Source organism: Nycticebus coucang, chromosome 23, assembly GCF_027406575.1.
Source record: "Nycticebus coucang isolate mNycCou1 chromosome 23, mNycCou1.pri, whole genome shotgun sequence".
In the NCBI taxonomy this organism is placed as follows: domain Eukaryota; kingdom Metazoa; phylum Chordata; class Mammalia; order Primates; family Lorisidae; genus Nycticebus; species Nycticebus coucang.
The window spans coordinates 6,929,699-6,955,366 of record NC_069802.1 but is presented as its reverse complement, the minus strand read 5'-3'; the positions used below and the strand labels follow the sequence as shown (position 1 = coordinate 6,955,366).

The 25,668-nt window shown below is 36.6% G+C and overlaps 1 protein-coding gene, 1 non-coding gene and 1 pseudogene across 5 annotated transcripts in view; 2 read left to right on the top strand and 1 right to left on the bottom strand.

Annotated features, from left to right (window-relative positions):
• The window catches only part of LOC128575941 (cytochrome c oxidase subunit 7B2, mitochondrial), a 159,645-nt gene that overhangs the window by 116,902 nt on the left and 17,075 nt on the right, over positions 1 to 25,668 (bottom strand). The window lies entirely within an intron of this gene.
• On the top strand, positions 3,533 to 3,638 carry LOC128576206 (U6 spliceosomal RNA). Its single transcript, XR_008377310.1, has one exon. It is a non-coding gene; the product is annotated as a U6 spliceosomal RNA (small nuclear RNA).
• Positions 21,185 to 23,946, top strand: LOC128575793 (trafficking kinesin-binding protein 2-like; annotated as a pseudogene).

Here is a 25,668-nt window from a genome sequence, read left to right as displayed (position 1 = left end):
TAACATGTGCAAGTGTGCCCTTTTGTTGAGTTTGTGCATAGACATGGTACCATTTAATTAATGTACTCCCTACCTGGTTATCTGCTGTAACCAGGCCAGTTTCCTAGACATTGTCTGGAAAATCCAGGCTCATGCCTGCCTCCCAGTACCCCTTGTTAAAAATATTTCATACTTCTCCTTTGCCTCCAGGACTACAGTTGAGTAGTAAGGCTGCAGACCTTGTCTAGAACACATAGTTACCTGTGGGTACCTGCTACACTGCATGTAAAGATACTTTCTACGCAAGTATGTTTCTAACCCTTCATTGCCAACTCTTTTAAATTTTTCGGGTTTTCTTTTTTTTTGGTTGTTTTATTTTATTTGGCTTTTTTATTTTATTTCGTTGCTTATTTTTTATTTCTTTACTTTTTTTTTTTTGTTGTTGAGACAGGGTCCCACCCTATGCCCCTGAGCAGAGTGCAGTGGGCGTGGTAGCTCACCACAACCTCAGACTCGGGCTGCGGGCACCCCGCTGCCTCAGCCTCTGGAAGCCGCTGGGATTACAGGCACTCGCCGGCCCCCGGCTGGGTTTTTCCATTTTTTTCACGAGTCGGGGTCTCACTGTCGCTTACAGGCACCGCTCGGGTTTTCTTTTTTAATGGCAGTTTTGGAGACTTTTTGGAGATGACATGAAACAAAATAATTACTAAACAAAGAAATTAAAGAAAGGCTTTTTAAATTCAATGTTATGGTTAGGTACAAAATATTAGATTTTAATGTTTTTATCAAACAAAGAAGACACTGACCATTCATTGTGCCCAATACTTTCTAGAGCCAGCTTTAACTTTGTCTGATTTACTCACAGCTGTGTACATTAGTGCAATCATGGGTACAATGTGCTGGTTTTATATACAATTTGAAATATTTTCATCGAACTGATTAACATAGACTTCATGGCATTTTCTTAGTTATTGTGTTCAGACATTTATATTCTGCATTTAGTAACTTTCATTAACTTTTTACTAGTGTTCATCTTACCATGTTCTCAGACCCCTTGTAAACAGCTCAGAATTCTTCCATCTTTTCAATCTTTGGTATCATAGCTCAATTCTAGGACCTGAATAATTTTAGTTCATTTTTACTGCCTAAATGATAGTTTTTGCCACCTCTGATTCCCACTATAAAGATCCTCTAGATTAAATTTCTAAAACACCACTTTCATCATGATATAATCTTGCTCAAGATCCTGCTGTGGTTCTAGTGACTGTGGGGAAAAGTCCACATTTCTTGCACTGACAGGTTTCCAAGGCCTGAAAAATAGCATCCCATTTTAGCTATTAATCTAACATCCTATGATTTCTCCCATCAGAATAATTCCCCATACTCCATGCTTTTTCCACCTCAGTAATTTTCCTAATGTTCTCTTCTTTCTCTTCCCCACCTCATCAGCTGCCCAAATACTACCTCTCCTCTAAGGCGAACTAAAGTGTCAAAAATTCTACAAGGAATTTTCAACTAGTCCAGCTCACTAGTCATATTTTTCTCTAAATTTAGACTATATCTTGTGATGATGTACTTCAGTGAGGTTTATTTTACTCTGCATTATTTCCATGAAACTATTGCTAGTTAAAGTAGAATATAAACTAATTGAAAACACAAATATTCCCTGTGCAATTTTTTATTACCCATTGTGCTTTCTTTGATGCTACAAACATACTGGGTATGGAAAGATGCTTTAAAAAGAATAAAAGGTTTATAAAATGTAATTGTACTAGCTGTACTATTCCCAAGGATAGAGGAAAATCTACATGCCATGAAAGAGGTAGATGGATAACACTTCTTCCAAAAAATTAAGACAGTAAATATACTGGATGGTGATATTTATCTGTTGATGAATCTTTATGAAGGGAAGATTCCCTGATTTTCAGAGTTTCAAACACAGATGTTTCTCTTACTGTCTTAAGAAAACTTTTCATTTAATAAAACAAGAATTGAAAAAAGAGAGATCTTAGCTATGTTAAGATGACAGAATTAAAATATTAAGTCAAAATGTCAAAATATTCTCAAGCATTTCCCGTTACATTAAAAATCTTTATAAAACTTTGCCAGGTATAAGTTTTGTCAGAAGACTAAAGCTACTTGGTATTTTCCTGACAACAGCTAGTTGTTATATTCAAAAATTTACCAATATTTACATAAACAAATCTACAATAAGTTTGGAGGGAAAATCTTGCCATCAATGTGAATTTGAAATTTTAAGTTTGAACTAAAACAAACAGTAATAAGTAATAACTAAAACATTAAGTAATAAGAATTGAAAAATTCTCAAAACCCAGTCTCAGTTCTACTATGACAAATAGCAACATGATCTCTAAGATTCCTGAAAATAAGTAAAGATTCCTGAAATGAATTAAAGGGCACATTAAGCTTACATTGGTGTATCATGAGGTGGGAAGCAGAGAACAAAGGTAGAAGTATATGTAATAAGTAATCTCTGATTACAAACGAAGAAATTTAGTGTCAAGCAACTAAGCTGAATATTCACAGCCAAACTTAAGACCATCTGAGTCCAAAACCTATGCTTTTACACCCTTTACTGTCCTTAAAATGTGACACTTTTTGTCTTTTGCTGTTGGTTAGCCTTTTTTCACTTTAGTATAGGAGGACATTAGAACTATGGACCTTATTGCTCACCTCTAGTTTTCTTTACATAAACACAGATTCCAGTACAGTTATGACACATATTTTAGAATTAGGCTGCTCTAATAAAAAAGACTCAATTTAAAAATGGCCAAATGACTCAGGCACTTTCCCAAAGATCACACAAAAAGGTCAACAGGTATATGAAAAAATGTTCAACATCATTAACAACAGGAAAATGTAAATCAAACCACTATGAGGAAATTCCACCTCACACGTGTTAGGATAGCTACTATCAAAAAGTCAAAAGACAATAAGTATTAGCAAGGTATCAGAGAAAAGGAAACCTTCGTACACTCTTTATGGGAGTGTAAATAAGTATAGCCATTATGGAAAACAGTATAGAAGTTCCTCAAAAAATTGAAAATAGAACTACCACATGACCCAGCAATCCCTCTGTTGAGTAGACACCTAAAGGAAATCAGCATCAGCACTTTGTAGAGATTTCTGCACTGCCATGTTCAACTGCAGCATTATTCACAATACCCAAGATATGAAAACAATCTAAGTGTTGACTGAAGAAGAATGGTTAAGGAAACTATGGTATATAAACAAATGAAGTATTATTCACACTTAAAAAGGAGATACTGCAACTCGCTACATGGACGAACATGGAGGACGAACTTTTTGCTAAGTAAAATAAGCCAGACACAGAACGTAAAGTACTGCATGATCTCACTTAGATGTAGAATATTTAAAAAGTCAAATGCGTAGAAGCAGAGAGTAGAATGCTAGTTACTAGGAACGGGAAGGGGAGAGAAGGGGAGAAGTACATCAAAGGGTACAAATTTTCAGTATGTAAGATAAATAAGATCTAATATACACTTTGAGTAATATAGTTAACAATGTATTAGTGCTTGCTTTGGCAGTACATATACTAAAATTGGAATGGTAGGAGAAGATTACCATGGCCCCTGCTCAAGGATGGCACAAAATTTCATGAAGGTTCCATATTTTTTACACAATGCAAGGGTGTATTTCAAAACAACTAAGACTATATTATAAATGTAGTGCCACAAAAATAATCGAGGTGATGGTTATGTTAATTAGTTTGATTTAAGCATTCCACACTGTATATCAAATCATTATATTGTATCCCATAGATGTACAGTTATTATTTAATAAAAATTAAATTAAAAAATAATATTATATTAATATCTGAAAATCTGTTAAAAGAGACTATAGGTACTTCTACCACAAAAGAAAAGGTAACTATACAAGATGATGGACAGGATAACTTGTTCGACTGTAATAATCATTTCACTGGGTGTGTCTATATAAATGAAAAAGCACCATACGTACATAGCACATTTACATTTTAAATACACCAAAAAATTAAAGAGATACAAAAATATAATGTCTTAAACAGGGTAGAAACATTTTTTTTTTCTCACACTGTAATCTCAATCTAAAACCTCCAGTAAAGATGTGATTGTTTGGCATTGTTTTTTTTTTTTTTACTTCCTGGATGGGCTTTTTTTTTTTTGTAGAGACAGAGTCTCTTACTGCCCTTGGTAGAGTGCCGTGGCATCACACGGCTCACAGCAACCTCCAGCTCTTGGGCTTATGTGATTCTCTTGCCTCAGCCTCCTGAGCAGCTGGGACTACAGGTGCCTGCCACAACGCCCGGCTAAAAGATGTGATTGTTATAATGTCAGAACTACTTCCACTATCTTCCTATTCTGTCTTTCTCAATATTTAGTTTCTACTTCCTGGGCACCTATGGTTCCTCTAGATTCACTTATCACATCCACATTCCAGACTGTAAGAAGGAAGAGATGAAGATGTAGCCCTTCCTTCTAAGGACTTGATCCAGAAGGTCCCCACACCACTTGGACTCACATTTCACTGGCCAAATTTAAACACAGGCACGCCTACCAAAGGAGGCAAGGAAGTAAAACCTTAGGTAGTTGGAAATATGCTTAGCTAAGACTCAAAATGATGTTACTAAATGAGTCCTTGCTTCAAGACGATTATAGGAGAATAGCATATAAGTCACTGACACTTTTCTGGTTGACTTTCAATTTCCTGTTAAGTATATTTAGTCCTTCTGGATATAATAAACTAATGCCATGATTTTTCTTTCTCTCTCCTTGATCTTTTCCTAAAGTTGTGGTACATTGGATTATGTTGCATAATCTTTATCCTTTTTAGACTTGCAAGTTTTTCTTTTGTTGTTCCACTTTTGGTGGGTGTAACAACAGCAACAACAACAACAACAACAACAAAAGCCAACTGAGACATATTTTATTTTTAGAGTTGACACCAAGGAGTGTTGTTCCAGTGTTTCAAAATCCTTATAATACTTTGATATAATCCACAAAGTGCAATTAATTTACTAGAGATTATATAAACCCTGTGGTATTATTTGTATTGATAAGAACTCATGATGTTAAATATATAGGAAGAAATAATAATTATTGATATGATTGTATGTGGTGTGTGTGTATGTCTGTTACACACAACTATAATTCCCTAGACTATCCATTGTAACAACTGCAAGCTATGGTACTTCAAAAGCAATCAGCTCACCTAACTCCTACATCTTAGCTTCTACCATTCTCCACTATGATACTATGGTACTTCATACTATCCTGGATCTTAGCTTCTACCATGGAAGCTAACTCCTAGTCTCAGCTTCTGGATATTAGCTTCTAACTCCTGGATCTTAGCTTCTACCATTCTCCAGTAAAAGGCATCAGGCTATTTGGAGAAATGGCTGATTCCAGCGCTAAGATAAAGTAAGTGAAAGATAAGCCACCAAGTATACAAGTAACAGGGCAGGTTGTAAGAACAGAGAAACCAGCTTAAGTAGGATACTGTTTACCAAATTGGGTACAAGTTGAGCACAGAAATAAGATAGAAAGCCTTTAGTTTATGTAGATAAATATTAGTAGTTAAATGACAAACATTATAATTTCAAAGAATATTCCCATAGAATACTTATCAAGAATGAAAGGGAAAGAGAAAAGAAAAAAGAATGAAAGGGAAAAGAGTTACTGTACAGTGGAAGAATCTAGCAACCACCACCATAATCAAATAATCAAAGTGAATATCGTTAGTAATGGGGCAAATTAAAATTGTGCACAATGTGATAGAATGCAATGAAAAGAAGAAAGCATCATTTCTGTGGTTTCCTGCCAAAAAAAACTAATCCAAATACAATCATTAGGAAAATATCAAATCCAAACTGAAGGAATATTCTACAAGATAACTAGTCTAACGAGTGTCAAGGTTATGAAATAAAAAAAAAAAATTGTGGAAATGTTCCAGGCTGAAGAAGTCAAAAGAGACAACCAAACAACTACACATAATATGGGATTTTGAGTTAGATCCTTTTGCCATAAAAGACGTTTCTGGAACAAGCAGCAAAACTTGAAACTGAGATTTAACTAGATGACTCATAATTAATTTCTTCGTTTTGATGATAGTGTCACAGTTGACATATGTGAAGAAGAATATTCCTGTATGGAGGGTATATACACTAAAATGTTTAGAAATTATAGGGAATCCAATCATCAACTTACTAATGTTTCTAGTAGAAAAACATTCTTTGTACTCTGCCTCTAATTTTTCTTATTTATTTTTTTTTTTTGTAGAGACAGAGTTTCACTTCATGGCCCTCGGTAGAGTGCCATGGCATAACACAGCTCACGGCAACCTCCAACTCCTGGGCTCCAGCCATTCTCTTGCCTCAGCCTCCCGAGTAGCTGGGACTACAGGCACCTGCCACAACGCACGGCTATCTTTTTGTTGCAGTTCGGCCGGGGCCAGGTTTGAACCCGCCACCCTCGGTATATGGGGCTGGCGCCTCACCGACTGAGCCACAGGTGCCGCCCTGCCTCTAATTTTTCTTAACGTTTGGGGATCCTTTTAAAAATTATTAATAATAGAGATTTTGGAAATCATTAAACTGTGTTTAAATACATTAGCATAAACTCACACATGTGTAATATAAAATATATTGAGTAGGGAAGATTGATGCCAGTACCAAAAAGGAGTGAGAAGTATTGTCTATCTATGTTGAAAACATATTCCCACTGTTGGTACCATGAAGAGCTGCTACACCTAACCAGTATTGAATACAACACAGGATCTTAGTAAGTTTCAAGTTGTGCCAAATCTAATTCTTAAAAATGTCTTGGGCAGGTAGTCTAGTGTGTTGAACTGGCTAAAGTTTAGATACAGAAAACTGTTTTTTCTTACTAATGAGAAGACTCATGAAAACAATTCAATAAATAAAACACTACCATAAAAATACCCATTCTGTTTATCTAACAAGAAATATCAGAAACACGGAGTCCCTCAAAAATATGGGCCAGCCCCCAGACACTGCCTGCATATACAATCCCTCTTCTCTTTCCAGTATCATGAGCATTACTGACCAAGAAACAAATGTTCTGAAGAACTGGCTAGTACAACTGACTGAAAACTATAAAAAAAAATGTGGACTTAAAGTTTTATTTTACATGTATATAACTCAGAATATCAAAAATATTGTTATGACAACTAAAGTTCTCTTCTTTCTTAACTCTACGGTTATAAAAATGTCACCAGCGGGTGGCCGCGCTGGCAGCGGCAAGAGGCGGAGCAAGATGGCAGCCGAGTAACAGCTTCCTTGCATCTGGGCACCGTGAGTCTGGGGATATAGGACTCCAGGCATCTCTGGCTGGTAGGATCTGCCTATCATCACCCCTGAGAGGATACAGGGAGTCAGCGAGAGACTTCTGGACACAAAGAGGAGGACTAAAACAGCGGAAAACCGGCAAGTGGTCGCGTGTGTTCAATTCGTCTAAACCCGCCCACAACTTCCACAGGCACGAGAACTTAAAGAGCAAGAGGAAGTGAAAGGAAAATTAGGGCAAGGAAACAGATAAAAGAAATCACTTATGAGGAAGAATCAGCAGAAAACTCCAGGCAACACGAAGAACCAGTCCAGAACAACCCCGCCAAGGGACCATGAGGTAGCTACTACAGAGGATTCCACCTATACAGAAATGTTAGGAATGACAGAAAGGGAATTTAGAATACACATGCTGAAAACAATGAAGGAAATGATGGAAACAATGAAGGAAACTGTTAATAAAGTGGAAAATAACCAAAAGGAAATCCAAAAACAGAATCAAACAAGAGATGAACGATATGAAGAATATAAAAAGGATATAGCAGAGCTGAAGGAAATGAAACAGTCAATCAGGGAAGATGCAATGGAAAGTATCAGCAACAGGTTAGACCATGCAGAAGAAAGAATTTCAGAGGTAGAAGACAAAGTTCTTGAGATAACTCAGATAGTAAAAGAGGCAGAAGAGAGAGAAAGCAGAACGTTCACTATCAGAATTATGGGACTTTATGAAGCGTTCCAACATACGAGTTATAGGAATTCCAGAAGGGGAAGAAGAATGCCCCAGAGGAATGGAAGCCATATTAGAGAATATTATAAAAGAAAATTTCCCACATATCAACAAAGATTCTTACACACTGCTTTCAGAGGGCTATCAGACCCCAGGTCGCCTCAGCTCTAACCGAGCTTCTCCAAGACACACTGTGATGAACTTGTCCAAAGTCAAGACAAAAGAAAAGATTCTGCAAGCTGCCAGGAGTAAGCGCCAGTTGATCTACAGGGGCAAATCCATCAGAGTGACTGCAGACTTCTCTAATGAAACTTTCCAAGCAAGAAGACAATGGTCATCTACCTTTAATCTACTTAAACAGAACAATTTCCAGCCCAGAATTCTGTACCCTGCTAAGCTAAGCTTAAAAATTGACAGAGAAATCAAATCATTTACGGATATACAAATATTGAGGAAATTCGCCACAACAAGACCAGCTCTACAGGAAATACTTCAACCTGTTCTGCACACTGACCACCACAATGGATCAGCAGCAAAGTAAGAACTCAGAAAATAAAGGACAGAACCTAACTTCCACACTGATGCAAAAGATAAAACTAAGCAATGGACTCTCACCAAGTGAGATGAATAGAATACTACCACACTTATCAATTATCTCAATAAATGTTAATGGCTTGAATACCCCACTGAAGAGACATAGATTGCTTGACTGGATTAAAAAACACAAGCCATCCATTTGCTGTCTGCAAGAAACACACCTGGCTTCAAAAGACAAATTAAAGCTCCGAGTCAAGGGTTGGAAGACAATTTTTCAGGCAAATGGAATTCAGAAGAAAAGAGGAGTTGCAATCTTATTTTCAGATACATGTGGATTTAAAGCAACTAAAGTCAAAAAAGACAAAGATGGTCACTTTATATTGGTCAAGGGAAAAATACAACAAGAAGATGTTTCAATTCTGAATATCTATGCACCCAATTTAAATGCTCCCAGATTCTTGAAACAGACCTTACTCAGTCTGAGCAATCTGATATCTGATAATACCATAATAACAGGGGACCTTAACACTCCTCTTACAGAGCTGGACAGATCCTCTAAACACAAATTAAACAAGGATATAAGAGACTTAAATGAGACCCTAGAACAACTGTGCTTGATAGACGCATATAGAACACTCCATCCCAAAGATAAAGAATATACATTCTTCTCATCACCCCATGGAACATTCTCCAAAATTGATCATATCCTGGGACACAAAACAAATATCAACAGAATCAAAAGAATTGAAATTTTACCTTGTATCTTCTCAGACCATAAGGCACTAAAGGTGGAACTCAACTCTAACAAAAATGCTGGACCCCACCCAAAGGCATGGAAATTAAACAATCTTCTGTTGAATAACAGATGGGTGAAGGAAGAAATAAAACAGGAAATCATTAACTTCCTTGAGCATAACAACAATGAAGACACAAGCTACCAAAACCTGTGGGATACTGCAAAAGCAGTTCTGAGAGGAAAATTCATCGTTTTAGATGCCTACATTCGAAAAACAGAAAGAGAGCTCATCAACAATCTCACAAGAGATCTTATGGAATTGGAAAAAGAAGAACAATCTAAGCCTAAACTCAGTAGAAGAAAAGAAATATCCAAAATCAAATCAGAGATCAATGAAATTGAAAACAAAACAATCATTCAGAAAATTAATGAAACAAGGAGTTGGTTTTTTGAAAAAATAAATAAAATAGATAAACCATTGGCCAGACTAACGAGGAATAGAAAAGTAAAATCTCTAGTAACCTCAATCAGAAATGATAAAGGGGAAATAACAACTGATCCCACAGAGATACAAGAGATCATCTCTGAATACTACCAGAAACTCTATGCCCAGAAATTTGGCAATGTGAAAGAAATGGATCAATATTTGGAATCACACCCTCTCCCTAGACTCAGCCAGGAAGAAATAGAGCTCCTGAACAGACCAATTTCAAGCACTGAGATCAAAGAAACAATAAAAAATCTTCCAACCAAAAAATGCCCTGGTCCAGATGGCTTCACTCCAGAATTCTATCAAACCTTCAAGGAAGAGCTTATTCCTGTACTGCAGAAATTATTCCAAAAAATTGAGAAAGAAGGAATCTTCCCCAACACATTCTATGAAGCAAACATCACCCTGATACCAAAACCAGGAAAAGACCCAAACAAAAAGGAGAATTTCAGACCAATCTCACTCATGAATATAGATGCAAAAATGCTCAACAAAATCCTAGCCAATAGATTATAGCTTATCAACAAAAAAGTCATTCATCATGATCAAGTAGGCTTCATCCCAGGGATGCAAGGCTGGTTTAACATACGCAAGTCCATAAACGTTATCCACCATATTAACAGAGGCAAAAATAAAGATCACATGATCCTCTCAATAGATGCACAAAAACCATTTGATAAAATCCAGTATCGTTTTCTAATTAGAACACTGAAGAGTATAGGCATAGGTGGCACATTTCTAAAACTGATTGAAGCTATCTATGACAAACCCACAGCCAATATTTTACTGAATGGAGTAAAACTGAAAGCTTTTCCTCTTAGAACTGGAACCAGACAAGGTTGTCCTCTGTCACCTTTACTATTCAACGTAGTGCTGGAAGTTCTAGCCAATACAATTAGGCAAGACAAGGAAATAAAGGGAATCCAAATGGGAGCAGAGGAGGTCAAACTCTCCCTCTTTGCTGACGACATGATCTTATACTTAGAGAACCCCAAAGACTCAACCACAAGACTCCTACAAGTCATCAAAAAATACAGTAATGTTTCAGGATATAAAATCAATGTCCACAAGTCAGTAGCCTTTGTGTACACCAATAACAGTCAAGATGAGAAGCTAATTAAGGACACAACTCCCTTCACCATAGTTTCAAAGAAAATGAAATACCTAGGAGTATACCTAACGAAGGAGGTGAAGGACCTCTATAAAGAAAACTATGAAATCCTCAGAAAGGAAATAGCAGAGGATAGTAACAAATGGAAGAACATACCATGCTCATGGATGGGAAGAATCAACATTGTTAAAATGTCCATACTTCCCAAAGCAATCTACCTATTCAATGCCATTCCTATCAAAATACCAACATCGTACTTTCAAGATTTGGAAAAAATGATTCTGCATTTTGTATGGAACCGGAAATAACCCCGTATAGCTAAGGCAGTTCTCTGTAACAAAAATAAAGCTGGGGGCATCAGCATACCAGATTTTAGTCTGTACTACAAAGCCATAGTGCTCAAGACAGCATGGTACTGGCACAAAAACAGAGACATAGACACTTGGAATAGAATTGAAAACCAAGAAATGAAACTAACATTTTACAACCACCTAATCTTTGATAAACCAAACAAGAACATACCTTGGGGGAAAGACTCCCTATTCAATAAATGGTGTTGGGAGAACTGGATGTCTACATGTAAAAGACTGAAACTGGACCCACACCTTTCCCCACTCACAAAAATTGATTCAAGATGGATAAAGGACTTAAATTTAAGGCATGAAACAATAAAAATCCTCCAAGAAAGCATAGGCAAAACACTGGAAGATATTGGCCTGGGGAAAGACTTCATGAAGAAGACTGCCATGGCAATTGCAACAACAACAAAAATAAACAAATGGGACTTCATTAAACTGAAAAGCTTCTGTACAGCTAAGGAGACAATAACCAAAGCAAAGAGACAACCTACACAATGGGAAAGGATATTTGCATATTTTCAATCAGACAAAAGCTTGATAACTAGGATCTATAGAGAACTCAAATTAATCCACATGAAAAAAGCCAACAATCCCTTATATCAATGGGCAAGAGACATGAATAGAACTTTCTCTAAAGACGACAGACGAATGGCTAACAAACACATGAAAAAATGTTCATCATCTCTCTATATTAGAGAAATGCAAATCAAAACAACCCTGAGATATCATCTAACCCCAGTGAGAATGGCCCACATCACAAAATCTCAAAACTGCAGATGCTGGCGTGGATGTGGAGAGAAGGGAACACTTTTACACTGCTGGTGGGACTGCAAACTAGTACAACCTTTCTGGAAGGAAGTATGGAGAAACCTCAAAGCATTCAAGCTAGACCTCCCATTTGATCCTGCAATCCCATTACTGGGCATCTACCCAGAAGGAAAGAAATCCTTTCATCATAAGGACACTTGTACCAGACTGTTTATTGCAGCTCAATTTACAATCGCCAAAATGTGGAAACAGCCTAAATGCCCACCAACCCAGGAATGGATTAACAAGCTGTGGTATATGTATACCATGGAATACTATTCAGCCATTAAAAAAAATGGAGACTTTACATCCTTCGTATTAACCTGGATGGACGTGTAAGACAGTATTCTTAGTAAAGCATCACAAGAATGAAGAAGCATGAATCCTATGTACTCAATTTTGATATGAGGACAATTAATGACAATTATGGTTATGGGGGGGAAATAGAAAGAGGGAAGGAGGGAGGTGGGTGGGGCCTTGGTGTGTGTCACACTTTATGGGGGCAAGACATGATTGCAAGAGGGACTTTACCTAACAATTGCAATCAGTGTAACTGGCTTATTGTACCCTCAATGAATCCCCAACAATAAAAAAAAAAAAAAAGAGGGACTTTACCTAACAATTGCAATCAGTGTAACCTGGCTTATTGTACCCTCAATGAATCCCCAACAATAAAAAAAAAAAACAAGCTGTGGTATATGTATACCATGGAATACTATTCGGCCATTAAAAAAAATGGGGACTTTACATCCTTCGTATTAACCTGGATGGACGTGGAAGACATTATTCTTAGTAAAGCATCACAGAATGGAGAAGCATGAATCCTATGTACTCAATTTTGATATGAGGACAATTAAAGACAATTAAGGTTATGAGGGGGGGACAGAAAGAGGGAAGGAGGGAGGGGGTGAGGCCTTGGTGTGTGTCACACTTTATGGGGGCAAGACATGATTGCAAGAGGGACTTTAACTAACAATTGCAAGCAGTGTAACCTGGCTTATTGTACCCTCAATGAATCCCCAACAATAAAAAAAAAAAAATGTCACCAACATGAGAACTGAGATCTTAGCCCAAATCTCCCCTAAAAGAATGAATGGATTCCTAGTTTGCTTGGCTTTTTATTCACCACTCAACTCCCACCATATCTCAAAGACAAATGAGACCAAAGGTTGACAAAGATCGATCCCCTTCCTCAATTCCACTTGTGTATGGTCTATATGACACTATAAATTTTGCAAATAGATATATACAGCTGATAAACTATCCTGAACCATAAACCATTTTAATGGGTCCAACTGAACCTGGACTCTAATTCGACTTTTGGTTTGAGTAAACTTTTACATTAGTGTCTCAAGAGGAGTCCTGACAAGGATAGAGAGCTTGGGGCTGCTCTGGCCTCTGCTTTTACAGTACAGTTTAAATAGGGCATATTGTAAGCTGAGGTTTTTCCAGTGTAGCAGATAGATTTCAAAGGTCCAAAAGATACTAAGTGAAGCCTAAAAGACAGCAATAATTTGAATGTCATTTGAAATAGTGATCTGCAGGGTAGGGTAAGAATCAAATAGTAGACCCGTGTCATTTTCTTTAAAGTTAAGTACTACTGCCATAGCTCCTCACCCTATACTACCTGCACACCACTATCACTACTGTATACCTGTCCTATTCCCTCATTACTTGTGATGAATTTTTCAATGGGAAAGAGACTTAATCTCTCATGTAAATTTAATGAATAAGCTTCATTTAAGTGACAATTTGAAGTCTATAATATTACGTAAAATTAATTAAGGTCAATTTCCCCTTATTTTGATAGGCAATGAAAAATAAAATCTCTCTCATAAACATCGATAAAACAAAATCAAAGCTAATTTCATAGCCAAGACTGAATCCTAGGGAAGGCTGGTACCAATCCTGACTGTAATTAAATTAGCATCATAGGGCGGCACCTGTGGCTCAAGGAGTAGGGCGCCAGTCCCGTATGCTGGAGGTGGTGGGTTCAAACCTAACCCCGGCCAAAAAAAAAAAAAAAAATTGGCATCATATATGGATCAAAGTTTTTAATCCTAGCAGAAAACCATATGAAGGACATTATCAATTGCTTTCAAATTCTTTGATAGTTTCAATCATTTATTTACCTCATTCTTCGTATATTTGGTGTTTTTGTATGAGTCTTGGTCATATGACTTAATTTACATTAAATAACAACCTCTCTAATTCAGCTTTTTCAGAATCACCTATCTTTCTGTATTTATTTTTTCACTAAAATTTTCTCAAAAATTCTTAATAACTATCAACTCATATAGTATTAAATATTCATTTATTATATACTATCTTATGCATCATTTTATTATATAATATTTGTATAAATTATACATATATATAATTATACATATATACATATATAATATTTGTATAAATTATAAGGATATTAATATCAAAATATTAATTTTAAATTCTTATCAGGGCCTCAAAATTTAAGTAATCTGTTTTCAGAATGAAGTTTCTAGAATTATCTTTTCTCTTTTCTCTATATCAGTCGTTCTTAACCTTCCTAATGCCACGACCCTTTAATACAGTTCCTCGTGTTGTAATGACCCCCAACCATAAAATTATTGTCATTGTTACGATGAAGTAGCAACAAAAATAATTTTATGATTTTATCATCCTGGGAAACAAAGTATTAGAAACACTGTGCATTGTTTATATTCTTTATAAATACATAAAGTACAGAATGACAATTTCAGTATTACACAGAAGAAATAAGAAGAGCTAGATTTGAGATTTCATTTTTCATAACAAATTACTGGATAAATTATATAATACCCTGTCTTCAATTTTTTGTAAGTATTACTACTCCCCTTTTAGAAATTGAGAAACTGAAAGCTTCAAGAAGTTCAATAACTAGCCAAAGGTCAGAAATCTGATAAAAATATTAATGAGGGCGGTGCCTGTGGCTCAAAGGAGTAGGGCTTCGGCTCCATATACGGGAGGTGGTAGGTTCAAACCTGGCCCTAGCCTAAAATAAATAAATAAATAAATAAAAAGATTAATGAGTCAAAACTATAATCTGCCTTCTCTAAAAATAGTGTACTTTTAAATTTTCTGTCCTTAATTATTCTGCTTAATAGAAAGTTCCAATCCATGTTATTTTAATTTTTGAAGTAATGGAATATATTCAGTTCATCATGTTCTGTAACACAAATTAGTGCCTGTATGATCAATAAATAGTGGAGCACTATAAGACTCAATATAAGACAGAAATCAGATAATTCAACCATGTTTTTTCCCCAGCACATTAATGCTTTGTGCCACCACATACCAGTAGATGCAGTCAGCAAGGCAGGGAGGAATGCTGCGATACACACATTGACCATTCATCCCTTTTTATTTTTTTGGTTGTTCTGTCTTGGAAGTGTTTTTTGAGTGGTTTGCCCTACTCTTTATAAATTTTGCCCTTGTCTCCCTGACTTAGCCTCAACTCTTCTGCACATTTCCTTCCATCAAGTTACTTTCATCTTTATTTTGTAATAAAGTGTTAAATTTATTGAGCGTTGGGTTTAAACACTATGCTAGTATTAATATTAGGTTTATATTTTTGTAAATGCTTTAATTTTAAATGTTCTACTCCAATCCTCTTTTTTTCCCTGAACTAGTTTGTAATTTTTCAGAAAACACGTATCATGTTAAGACATAAGTGCCTATATATTAAACTGTAAAGATAAAAATACATTGCACATATTTTACTTTAGTGTAATGATTTAGAATATATTACTACTTGTATCAGTGTTTATATTATTACAATTATTTTATCCAATAATTTAACTTAGGGACATTTCTCATTCCTTCATAATGTTTGTTTTTAGTAGAAAACTATTAAATAAGGTACTGCTGGACAAAAATGTAAATTGAACACTAATTCAATAGGAAAATAAAACATATACACACACATATAATGAATGGTACTGTGTATAAAGCCATATATTAGGTATTAGAAATGTAAAATTTTTTAAATGTGGCTCTACCGCTGCAGGGGAAATAGTGCACATATAAAACCATACATGTAACAGTAAAGGAAAATAGGTAAACATACTGATGAAAATTCTGATGAAATATACCTATCTCTGGCTAGTGATACGTGTTTTTGTAAAGTGTTTTTTGTATGTTTTTATCTGTGCAGTTCCTGCTTTTTGAATGCTAGATGAATGAACATACCCCATTGTATTCAAGAATCAATCATTGCTGACCAATGATTATTGGCAGGACAGTGTGGCTCTATGTTTAATTTCAGATACTAGAATAAGCATAAAAATGAATAAGAGATAACCTTTCCCTTCAATAATTTTAAAACGTAGACTAAAACATCAAAAGCAGGATTGATTATATAAAAAAATGGGTTGCTGTTAATGTTTCATTTGTCTCAACATATAATTTTTCCACTGGAGGTGGAAAGAAATGTTACAAAAGTAGTCTTTGGAGACACCTGCTATCACGACTGGCCAGGTCACAGAGAAACAATGTACAGAGTTTACCTAAATAAGGTTTTCCTAAACTGAGTTTCTAGGTCAAGGGATTTATTTTCATATTGGAATAAACATGTTGAATCAACATTAAAAATTTCACTATGTGAACACATCTTTGAGTCTACTAGCAAATGGTGAGATAATATGTATTTTCAAAGAAAAAAGGTGGGAAGTATTTAGGGAGAAAAGAAGACAGAAACCTATAATGTTAATCTGCGCTTGCTCCAATGGCCATAAAGGCAAGCAAAGAAATTCCCAAAGCCACTTGACTTCAGGTGAACCGAGTGGAATTTAAAGGGATCAGTTTTAAAATAACTTATACAGACTCCTCTGTAAAAAAAAAAAAAAAAAATTAAAGAAACACCACAATGGATATCAGCCATAACAAAACAAAACAAAAATACATTCAAGAACAATTTTAAAAAGACTATAAAATTTGATTTTTTAATTGATATACCATAAATGTGCATATTTTTAGAGTACATGTGATATTTTGATACATGTGTACAATGTATAATGATCAAATCTGAGCACCTGGGATAGCTATTACCTCAAAATCTTTCCTTTGTGTTGGGAACACTGTAACTCTTCTAGTATTTTGAAATATATAATTATGTTAACTATAATATTTTCTACTGTACTATCAAATACTAGAACCTATTCTAGTTGTATTTTTGTACACATTACCCAATTTCCATTCTACAGGTATAAGCATTAGTTCTTGGAATCTACATACAATTATTCACATATTTGTACACTGTGATGAATATAAGCTCGGAAATGCAGTTTGCTTTAAAAGAATGTGAGGCAAATGATAAAGTCAGACCAAAGAAAAGCAATTATTTCTACAAAAGATCTCTGGTTAAAAAATAAAAATATCATGATACATGCTAAAATAAAAACAAAAGAAAAAAGGAACTGAAGATGAAGTCAGTCTTCAAACGAGACAAGGCAGGATCCCAGAGTCTATTTTCAGCCTTTCAGATAGTAAATTGGTGAAACCAGAAGTTCAAGATGAGAAAATGCCTTTTCACAGATTTAAGGAACACTTGATTAAAAGAAAAAGAAAAACCTCTATGTGTACATGAAGGAGTCCACCTACTGGACAGAACTGTTAATTGGTGTGGGAAAAGATCACAAACAGATGCTTTATACTCTAGGCAGAAATCTTCTTAGCAACATGAAAATATAATTGGCTCTTTTTAACAATTAATATTGTAATTCTAACCATTATATGTCCTTCACACCAAAGAGGGCTTAACAAAAATCAAACAGGAAGAATGGAAGGAAAGAAAGGAGAGAGGCAGAGAGGAAATGAATCCCATCTCTCCATCCTAAACCTCCTGTTCCATTTGCTTTCCAAAAAGCACTTTAGGAAATCGGTTTTTCACGTGCATTTTCCAAAGAACAATTCTTGTGTCCTCCTAGCCTAAGTGTATGGGGGTGGGGGCAAGCAAATACACCCATTTAAAAAACAGAACTTTTGTCTTAGCCAGTTTGATGCCCATGAGAAAAGAGAAAATGATTACCTCATAGCCTGTATCTGCGCCCAGACTATTACCCAGGGCTCACATCTTGGAGGACTCACCTAAAGTCATGTACATAAAACTACTTAAGAAAGTAAATATTCCATTCAGATACAAGACAAGTCTCATTTGGTAATGTGTACCAACTAGGCAAGCAGTTGGTAACTAACTCTTCCCCAATTCCCTCATTTCAGCAGTTACCTTCTGCACCCTGCAGGCAGCCTAGATAATAAAAACAAAGGTAGGAGTTGGCCTAGACCACAGATTTCTTTGCCATCTCCTGGACATGCTTTGCTCCTTTTTGAAGCCATTAATCAGACCAGAATCAGTAGGCTGCCAACCCCTGCTGAAGGCACAGATGCCCAAAATGGAAGGCTCACTTGCTGTGCTGACACCACTCTTAATGACTCAAACATCTGGAAAACAACATTTCACAGTGACGATCAGAACTTCACTGATAAGCAATAACTCACATGCTGTGTACTGTGCATTAGGAAAGCAATGGGAGTAGCAAAGTGGTGTCCTTTAGTTGGTGCCACAAGAGCTCAGTGCTTTCCTCTGAGGCAAAGACTTTAGTATGTCAAAAGGGGAGCCTTCAGGTAACAGTACATTCTGCTGAGACTTCAGCCATTTAGGATTATGATAAATAAGCTACATTTAAATCCTAACCCTTTCAATTTTCTATTTCCAGCTTGTTCGTGCCAATTTAAGAATTTAAGTATATTTTTAAATACTAGATTTGTTTTCTAATCACAAAAGTAATATATAACAAGTTAAATAACAGTAATGGACAGGGGAAGATTGTATTTTTTCTTAAAAATTTTATATTGCATTAATATTGCTTCCCTACTCATCTCTTTTATGTTTTTTTTTTTTTTTTTTTTGCAGTTTTTGGCTAGGGCCGGGTTTGAACCCGCCACCTCCAGCATATGGGGGCCAGTGCCCTACTTCTTGAGCCACAGGCACTGCCCTCTTTTATCTCTTTTTTATACTGTCTCTAATCTCAATTCTCTCTCTCCCCCAACTCTCCATCCTACATCCTATCAATACTACAAAACAAGCACCAGATATCTTTTAGTGTGGCAGTTACTTATCTGTACTTTCTGCTGCTCATAATACATTATGATTATGTATTAATCAGGTAAATCCAAGGGAAAAAAATCAATTTGGTAAAACTAGTTAAACCACCCTTACAAATAGTTACCACATTTCCTCCTGTCATTATGCCTATTATCTGCATTTTCTTTGGCTATGACTTTCAACATCTCCCTTGACGGGGATGGCCTTGGATCTTGAACTGTAGTCCTATCGTAGACCTACACTTGTTGCCCAGATTTAGGTACTTCTGCAAAGCAATCTTAGCATTCCATTCTTCCCCATGCCCACCAGACCTGACACCACGGTACTTCTTCACTCTTCCTCACGTCAGGGAACTCTCACACATTTTAACACTTGTGTCCACTGATTAAATTCTGTTTTCCAGTGTTTTTTTCTGGCTTGTCTGAGCAGAAATAAGTCACAAACTGGGAAGAAAACAGACAAGTATGCCAGGAGCATTCTTTCTTAAATATTAAATGAGAGAAAGAGGCTAGATAGGTATGACAAAGAGGACAAATGCACGTTCAAGCATGGGGTAATGGTAATGTGGATAGAATGTTTACAATTTCAAGTAACAGAAATGCCTCCTGGGAAGTAACTCAACATAAAGACAAAAAGTCAAATCAAATTCCCTCAGTTTTTTATTAAGCTGATCTGGCACAGGAAAATAGGACTTTCGAATATAAAAAGTGTTCAATAAATATTGTTGGCTTACCTTAACTACGTAAACTCTCTCTAAAACAAAACTAAGAAATACATCAAAATGTTAACATTCATTCTTTCTGAAGAGATGAATTCAAATTTTCTTCTTTGCTCTACAATTTTTTTTCACATGTTTCCTAATTTATATAGTCTGGGTTTATTTATTATCATGGAGAAAATGACTTATCCAAATGAAGAAATAAATAAATGCCAATATTCTGAATAGTAGGAAATTCACCTAAGCACTGACACCTCTAACCTATATGACCAGCTGAGCCCAGCTCCAGAAATAATGGATCTAATTATAATGAAGAGAGCAGACAGCAGACTTAAGCCTCCACTAAGTAGAATCTGGAATGAGTCCTAAAGCTTTATGTTACTCTGGTGTGTCTGAGCAGAAGTAAGTCTAGGGCCTTCTTAGTACATGACATGTTTTCATATCACAAGGATTTGGCTTCTGCTCTGGCAGAGATTAGCTCCTAAAAGCTGGACGTAGCAACCAGCTGGGAACTAAATAAATGTAAGGGATTTGACTGTGGCCATACTTCCTTTTGCCTACCCCAATTAAAAAAAAAAATGCTAATCTAAAGCAAATGGAATCCCTAGAATAACTGTTATTGATGCTTTATTCATCCATTTCCTAAATATTTACTGGATGCCTACTCAGTGCTTATGCCAAACATTTTAGACTCTAGATATTCAAAAGAGAACAAATGAGACAATGTCTCTTCCCTCATAGGTTGTACATTCTATTGGGAGATGAAGGCAACAAAAATATAAGGAAAATAAAACAAAGGAAGATGCTACTTTCAACAGGATAGTCAGTGAAATCTTCTCTGAGAAGCTGACACAGAATGGAAGAAGAGAAGAGAACAAACTGTATAGACAAGTGGATGAAGGAAAAGCATTCTGGATAGAGGGAACAGCAAGTGCGGAGACCCTGAGGGAGCATCCCTGATGGGAAACAGTGAGTAAGGACAGATAATGTAATGCCTTCGAGACATAGTAGGGATTTGGGATATTTTTGAGTATAATATTTTTTTGAGTATAACAGTATAAAACCAAAGGGGTTTATACTGACAGTAATAGCATAGTTGGATTTAAAATGAATCTTTTCAGCTTCATGTGAAATACAAGTAAATGAAGACAAGACTAACTATAAGGCATTGAAGAATAAAATAAGAATCCAGGCTTGAATGAAAGTGGTAATAATGGAAACAGTGAAGAGTTCAAAATAAATTTCAAAATTTACAGAACCTACAGTTTTGCTGATGGGAGATGTGAACCGAAGAGCAACAACAGAGCTGATGCCCAAACTTCTGACCAAAGCAACTAGATGTTACCATTTACTTAAAGGGGAGCACTATGGAAGAAACAGATTTGGCCAAGAAAATCAAGAATTCGAGTTTGTACATAATATATTTAATAGACATTTGGTTATAAAACTGAAGTTCAAGAGAAAGATGTAAGCCAGAGATAAAACCTAGGGTCTTCATAGAAGGTAATTAAGAGATCACAAAGGAAGCTCAGGAAATGAACAAATCTAAACAAAAGGTGTCAAAAGATGGAGTCATAGAACTTCAACATCAGGAGATCAGAATGAAGAGAGGATCTAGTAGGGAGGAATCACAGGGAACGGCAATGAAACAAGGGAGAAATTAGGAGAAAGCTGTCCCAAAAGTCAACTGAACAAGTATCTAAGAGAACGCCCTTTGGCGTTTCCATCCCATTTCTGTGATTTCAGAGCCCTGGTGAAAATACACTAGCTAAGATCAAAACTGAAGCTTTCCACGTCCCTCTGGCTTGTGTGCAGTGCACCAGTGGATACTGCGCCAGGCCATTAGTGGTCACTTTGTTTAAAAGCCTTTCACCCACTCTTGCTTCTTCCCCTTTTCCTCCAGTCTATGTCACTAGAAAACGGCTTTAGATTCACAAGCTGAAATATCTGAAAAACCACAGATACTTTAGAATAACAAATCCTGAAAGCCATGCTTGGCTGTGAGCATTGGAAACCTACATTCAATTGCAGGCATGCTATGCTGATTGAGTAAAGAGAAAACGCGTCCCAGATGTAAGCAGTTTTCATTTGTTCCAGCTCTGTGCAACAGACACTTTATGTATTCATTTATTTCTTTACCCTTTCAACCTATTTGGTTAAGTTTATTTTTCCCTACTTTGGGGGCATCCTTCAAGACAGGAAAATACTAAGGATGATAAAGGAATACAACCCACAGGTTCCAAAAAGCCACTTTCTAAACACATCAAAGAAGAGGCAATCACCTTTCTTCTCAGAGGAGTCAAGGATTCCTTCTTGCTAAAGTGCAATAGCCTGTGAGTCTTCCTGACGTTCATATTAATCTAGGGACTACTGATGTCACTGCTATAGATTACAGTAAGACTATGAAAAAAGAGTTGTGTGGGGCTGCCATTGACTCGGCGTCATTGCAGAAACGAGGCCGCCAAGTGATGATGCTATGAAGTCAGCCGCCCGTCCCTGCCACGTCCGGGCGGTTATTGGCAGCAGCTGCAGCTTAGGCTGCCACTTCAAGGCTGCCGTGGCTTTAGAGGCTTTTCCCTGAGGGGGTGCAGGTGGACAACGGAGGATGCTGGGCCATTCCAGTCATGACTGTCCGAGATATGATAATCACATGAAACCGTCCATTACTGCAGATGTCATTTGACTCATCAGAGAAAATCTGTCTCAGAGAAAATATCCACATGACTAAAACCATTTCTTTATTGAATTTCTTGATGGATTTCCTTTACTCTGATTCATAGCAAAGCTGTCTGCCTTCTCAACCAAAGCAAGAAAGGATCCTATGTGAGTCAGTCCCAGAATGCTATTTTTACGTGACCAACAGGTGAAGAAAACCTCATGAATACCAATCACGGAGACTCAGAAAGCATCACTGATGTCTGCTCCAGTGAAGATCTCCCTGAAGTTGAGCTGGTTAATCTGCTAGAAGAACAGTATAGGCTAAAAGCATGAAAATCAAGACTGGACTCAGTCCCCACACCAGCAACATGTGTCTGATGCCCTTTCTCCGGTGTTTGCTGAAGAGACTTTCCATTAATGATTCCAGGCACAGACAGGGTGGAGCGGATGACCAAACCTTACGATGATATCGACATGGTTACACATCTCCTGGCAGAGAGAGATCATGATCTGGAACTCGCTGCTCAAATTGGACAGGCTCTCTTAAAGCAAAACCATATCTTATCAGAGCAGAATGAAGCCCTGGAGGGGCAGCTGGGACAAGCCTTTGATCAAGTTAATCAGCTACAGGATGAGCTATCCAAGAAAGATGAGTTACTTCGAATTGTCTCCATCACTTCTGAAGAAAGTGAAACTGATTCCAGCTGTTCTACACCTCCTTAGGTTCAATGAGTCCTTTAGCTTATCTCAAGGGTTACTGCAATTGGACATGCTGCAAGAAAAGCTTAAGGAACTGGAAGAAAAGAATATGGCTCTTCCATCAAAGGTTTGTCACATAAAGACAGAAACCGTTACCTATGTAGAGAAGGAGAAGCAGCTTGTCAATGACTGTGTTAAAGAACTCCATGAAACAAATGCTCAGACGTCCAGAATGACTGAAGAATTGTCAGGGAAGAGTGAACTGACTCGATACCAGAAAGAGATCTGAGATCTCTCTTATCTCAGATTGTAGATCTTCAGCATAACCTTAAAGAACATGGGATTGAGAAAGAAGAACTAAGACTTCACCTACAAGCTTCCAAAGATGCCCAAGACAACTAACAATGGAGCTACATAAGTTACAAGACAGGAATGCGGAGTGTCTGGGAATGTTACACAAATCCCAAGAAGAAATAAAAGAATCTTGGTAGTAGATCTGGCCCTGCTGCTCACCTCTACCTATCCCAGTCATATGGCGCTTTTACTGGAGAATCTTTGGCAGTTGAGATTGAGGGGACCATGCATAAAAAGTTGAGTTTGGATGAGAAATCTTCTCTCTTTAAACAAAAGAACTCCCAGAAGATGGACCACCCAGGACTCTCTGGAGAGAGTGATTGACCACAGCACTGCATCACCTTAGCCTGCATCGACAGAACTATTTAAGTGAGAAGCAATTCTTTGCTGAAGAGTGGGAGCAGAAGATCCAGGTACTGGCTGACCAGAAGGAAGGGGCTAGCGGCTGCATTACCCACACGGAGAGCCTTGCCTCTCTCTGTACCAACCAGTCAGAGATCACAGACTTCAGCAGTGCCAGTTGCCTTGGAGGTTTTATACCAGAAAAATTACAAATTGTCAAGCTCCTTGAAGGTATTAAATCAGTATGGGCCCTTTCCAAAAAAAAAAAAAAAGACTATGAAAAAAATAGAAAAGCTTATTATACTGGTTGTTTATTGGACCTCATTAATATTCTTGATAAAATTAGTGTGATAAGTCTACCAGAAATGCCAGTGAGTTAGTATATGCGGATGGTACAGGGAGGCATATCTTTTGAATCCCTATAATGTACCTTTATTTCTACTGTCTGTGATAGAATTCACAACACATTTTACAAGAGGTGTTCACTGGTTCAGCCGTAACAAAAAAACTGAAACACACATGGACATAGATTCTTTGCATACAAGTTACTTTGGGAAGTGGCCATCAGCTTATATGGAAGTTAGAGCTTAGGCGCTTGAAAGGTGATTTACTCAATGATGCTTCCCTCTTCAACCTCAAACCTTGCACTTCCTCTCACATCAACTTTTATAATCAGAAAAAAAAATAAAATGTCTTCTTGTAAAAAGAAAAAAAATCTTCAGAAAATAAGGAGTGGAATAGGTAGGTCACTGTATCCCTAGATCACTAGCTATTTTTGGCAGGCTTTTTTGTTGTGGCAGAAATAATTTTTTTCATAGACAAGATTAAGGAATGCCTAGGTGAAACAGTTAAATAGGTTTCTTGGGTGGTCTTCTTATAGCCTTAACTATGGTAAGAGCTCATTGTGAAATCTCTGAGAGGAATAAAGTATTATGTCTTTTAAACTTACTTGGCTATAAAAATCCTTTTTCATAGCATCTGAGAACATTAGTATTCCCTCCCATACGTTCTGAATAATGGTAACATAAGTAGTCTCCACCATACCAGCCAGGTGAAAGTCCCGCTACTGATTTTCCATAGCCCTTTGTTTACACAATGTTGCTGAACTCTTCATGTTATGTTATAAAATATCCTTTGCACAAGTCCATGGACTCCATGGAAGCAGAAATGTCTCCTTCATTTTTTTTATTCTCTGAACCCATTACAAAAGGAAAAACTGAATAATGAATAAATGCATTCAGGCCTGCAAAAGGAATGAATGATGGAATTCATAAATGAAAATATGGCTGTCAATATGGCTCATAATTTTTTTCAGAGCAGCAAGGAGCTGGCCAAGCAGGACCAGGTGCTATAGCAGCTGTAGCATGAATGAAGGAGAACAAGGAAATTTCAAAATGCCAGAGCTTTCCAGAGCCTGTTTCTGGACAAAAAGCAATCTGATCAAGAATATATGGATAATGTTGAAGATTTTCCAAAAATCTAACCAAAAGAGATTTTCTAATCTTTTAACCAAAGTAGAAGAAACTTTACTAACCTAACAAAAAATACCAGTTATGCCTTAAAAAAGCCAAAGGAAAAGAAAAGAAAATAGTGACTAATTCTCACATAAACTGGATTTAATTTTGACCAAAGTACATTACGTAAATATTAATTTTTAATTCAACTTGTTAATATGTTGTTTAGGATATTACATCCTCATTTATA